This window comes from Azolla caroliniana, unplaced genomic scaffold (assembly GCF_043228905.1).
Source record: "Azolla caroliniana isolate FFs.n. ecotype wild unplaced genomic scaffold, voAzoCaro1.0.p SCAF_14, whole genome shotgun sequence".
NCBI classification, from domain to species: Eukaryota; Viridiplantae; Streptophyta; class Polypodiopsida; order Salviniales; family Salviniaceae; genus Azolla; species Azolla caroliniana.
Genome location: NW_028230449.1, coordinates 2,578,911 through 2,583,281, shown reverse-complemented (window position 1 = coordinate 2,583,281; position 4,371 = coordinate 2,578,911).

Here is a 4,371-nt window from a genome sequence, read left to right as displayed (position 1 = left end):
TTTGAGAAAACTTCAATTATAATATGAATGTTGAGTAGAATAGAGAGTGCCCCCCACTTACTCCACAAGGAGACACACAAGTTTAGACAATAGACATTAAATCTCTATCGCATGCCCACATGTTAATGGCCTGAAATTTACAACTAAAACTATTGTTTTTTTACCATATATAACCTACGTGTTTTTGGTTTCGTGCAATGCAATCATGAGAAGAAAAGAAGTTAGACCAAATAAAATAAATATTATCGAGAGGAATATGATGAAATGACAAATGAAATAAATGTCACAAACCTAACAAATTGACTTTAGATTGCATGCACAAGGAATGTATGGCTACTATATTTATATCGATTCATTCAAAACACAATGCACCACATGATTTGCATACTTCTTGTTTGCAAGTAAAGCAGCTAGTTGGATATTGGATAAGTTGCACCTTGGATAGATCATAACACAAAGTGAAAGAACCCTACCAACATTTATGATATGAAATAAAAAAGAAACCTAAATCATCGTTAGATACTCCATCATGAAACCTAAATGAGAGTGCTAGTCTTGGTTGGGAAGTCTCACCAAGCACAAAAGAGATACATAGTTTTCGTGTGCATGAAAGGTTCAAGCGTACACTTTCATCATATTGTAAAGCATTGAGAGCCCCTAGAGAAGTTTATAGAAGTTTGCATTGTAAGGTTGTCTTGATGCAATAACCTATTTGTTTAGAGTTATCACTTTCAATATTCAGATAGGTATGGGCCCAATTGGGTTTCGATTAGTTTGGTGTCTTGTCTTTGAAATTTACCTAAACCATAACAAATCATGTATACGCAATAAAAACCAAATAAAACCTTTAAGAGCTACCAAGCTATTTAAACCAGATTGTTTAAACTAGGGAAAGGTGAAACTAAATTGTTTTAAGGAAAAGTTGAAACCAAATGAAGATTTTATTACAAATCTAAGCGAAAAAAAAACATAAATTAATTAAATAATTAAACATAATACCATTAAAGAAATAAAAATTAAGTAAAACCCCACAAACCATTAAATCAAGCCACTTAAATTGATAAACCTTAGTTTGAGAACCAAATTGAACTAAAACCAAATCATTTATTCACAATTGAAACGAGAGTAAACCATTTTATAATATTTTCAAACCAACCCAAACCATTTAATTATTTTGAAACCTACAAACCGTTAAACCATGTATTAAGGGTTTGGTTTGGTTTGAGCTAAACCAAGGGCTATTGCTAATGATAGATGTAATGTTTCAGGTAGGTGTCACTCCAAATTTAACATACATAACATCAATGTTATTGATAATAAACAGTATGTTTTCAATCATCTTTTTATGACATACCTTAGAGAATCTTATCTTTGCATACGTGAAAATGTTCTAATGTTGACCGTGCCCACATGTAATGCATAAAGTACAACAATGAGTTTAATATTCCATTTAGGCAATGATATAAAACTCTTCTATGTCTTAACTTCGTGGATAACATGTCACATGATGCACAACTCTATGAGATTAATACAAAAGCACATTCTCTACAATTTACACACACACACACACACACACACACACACACACACACACACACACACACACTCACTCACTCACTCACATGTGTGCGTGTCTTCTAATTTTAACTAGCCACCTTTCATTAACTATCATCCAAGTTTAGGTGTAGGCTATAAATGGACTAAACATGTGAAGATAGGGTAGTTCGGTTATATGATATTGACAAGCCTTACACATGTAAGAGGAATTTAGGGATCAATATGTGGCATCCCTACCAAAATATTAGGGATCTTGGTTGTAAGCAATAGAAAGCATAAAAGAGAGATGTAACTGTTACGAGCATGACCATAATTTATCTCGTGGTAGTTTTCATCGTAATATTCTACACACGAGGATAAAATTGTTAGGGGTAATCGAGAGTGTAAAGAAGGGAGGCTTACTTTTAATCCTATGTATTGAGACAACCCATAAGGGCCAAGTGTGAAATTGCATGGGGGGTTTAGGTCTTGCTATAAATATGAGGCCTAGCTATCCTCATTAAGACATTATTCAACTATGTGGAGACTGTGACCTTGTGGTGAATAGATGCTTGTGGCGAGAGCGTGCCAATATCAGGTACGACTCGATGCCATGCCGATGGTATGGGATGTCGATCAAGGCTCAAGTTCCTCTAGATCCCTTTGCTTGGGGGTGGTTAAGTGTATTGACACCTTCTTTCTCTCTCTTTCTCTTGAGTATCTATCATCTATTTCTTATCTTATGCTTATATTATAAATAATCTCTAACATATGGTATTAGAGGGACTTTCTAATGTTTCTTTTGTTGATGTTGGTTTCTTTCAGATGGTTGTTGATTGATGTTCGTTTGAGCATTGATTTAGAAAGTTACCAACAGAGGAACTTTGCTATTTCCTTATTTTATTAATAATATATATTTTTTATCCTATTCTTTCTTCTCCTATTCTCAATCATGTTTAATTCGATACGTTAAAATGTAGATTATTCAATTGTGTTGTATTGGTAATAGTTTGTTTCGTATAAAATATACGTATGTTATGTATGCGTATGATGTGAATACCGCAATTGCCATGTGTTTGATATGCAATGTGTGTCGTATGTGCAAGTGGTCAAAACATTAATTGTAGATTATATTCACTCTTATTTTTTGGATGTTGAGTGTGCGCAGCGGCAACGTGCCTCAATTACATATATTGATAATTGATTACATCATTCATTGGTTTATGTTTCATCAATGATTCTTTTATATATACATATTTGGTCATATGTATACACATATGTGATTGTATACATGTCATAAAAGTATACTGTATATGTTAGAAATTTGTTACATGGTATTTGTATGTCGAATGGTGTCCTTTTCGGGGCAAGGATCTTGGTGGCCGTTGTTGTGTAAACGCGCGTGCATGTGTTACTCGAGTGGAACCATGGGGTTCTTTGACTAGGGAGGATGCAAAGACCAGGAGGACATAGACGTTTGGAGCCTCAATGTTAGAACTATTTGTGTCTTTGGTCCTATGTGGTCGACTAGAATATGCTTGTGCGGAAGCAAGTATGGATCTTGTTGAGGAACAAGCAAGATTTAGAGTAAGCGGGAGGATCTATGTAGTATCAAGAATAAAACATATATAGAAAGTATACAGAGAAAGACAATTACACAGTTATGGCAAAGAGAAGATTTGTATTAACATTCGTCATATTGTACAAGGAGGAATTCCTCTTAGTTATACAAGAGGGAACTAAGCCCTAACTCCAAGGGAAATTTCACACTAGAGTCTCAACGGTCATAAGTAGGACTTTTAGGCCAACAAACTCCCTCGTAAAAGGACTACTCATATTGTTACAATAATCTAGGGGTAATCTCCCTCGTAAACTTAAATACAATACAATTTAAACAATTAACAAGCTATGAAAGACTTATCAGAATCGAGAGTGGTCGAGTCAGCTCCTTCGGTCCTTTGGCCCTTCGGCCCTTTCAGTCATTCAGCCTTTTGGCTCGTCGGCCAATGCTTGATTTAGCTCATTTGTCCCTTGACCTTATTCAACTACATCGGGTCATTCAACCTTTCTTTTCCTTCTTTCAATTTTGCTATCTTGTTTTCTTTAGCTTGCACAATCCCATTTGCGTCCTTAGTGCTCTAAAGTAGTGATATGGGAGCGGCTTTCTTAGGCAATCTACGATGTTCACCTTGGTATCAAATTTTCGGACTTCGAGCTTCTTGTCGATGACAAGCTCTCAAATATGATGATACCTCACCTATATGTGCTTTGTCTTTGGATGATAAACGAGGTTTTGCGCAAGGTGAATTGTGCTCTATGAGTCGCAATGCAAGGCCGAAGCAAGTTGGACGATTTGACTTTCAGCCGAAAAGTCGGCCATCAATCGTTGTAGCCAGATAACTTCTTTTGCTGCTTTAGACACAACTATGTATTCGGCCTCTGTTGTGGAGAGTGTCGTACATTCTTGGAGTTTTGACATATCCCCACTCATAATAATCGCCCACATATATATGAAATCTCCTATAAAAAAAATCTATCCCCACTCATAATAATCACCCCCTTCCCTCGAAACTACAACCTTTCCCATGTAATAATGTTAGGACAAAAAATGTGTAGCAAGGCGTGCCAAACGGGATAGTAAATAGTTTCGGCACGCCATACATCTTGCGAAACATCTCTTATACCTTCTAGATAGGCCTACTTCTACATTAGATACTTTCATGTGGTTAGGACGTCATACATCTAAATTTCCCTTCCCCATATGTGAAAAAGACCCATAGTAGGAAACCCCATGATAAATTTTGGACCCGTTTACTTAGGAAACCCATAATGAAT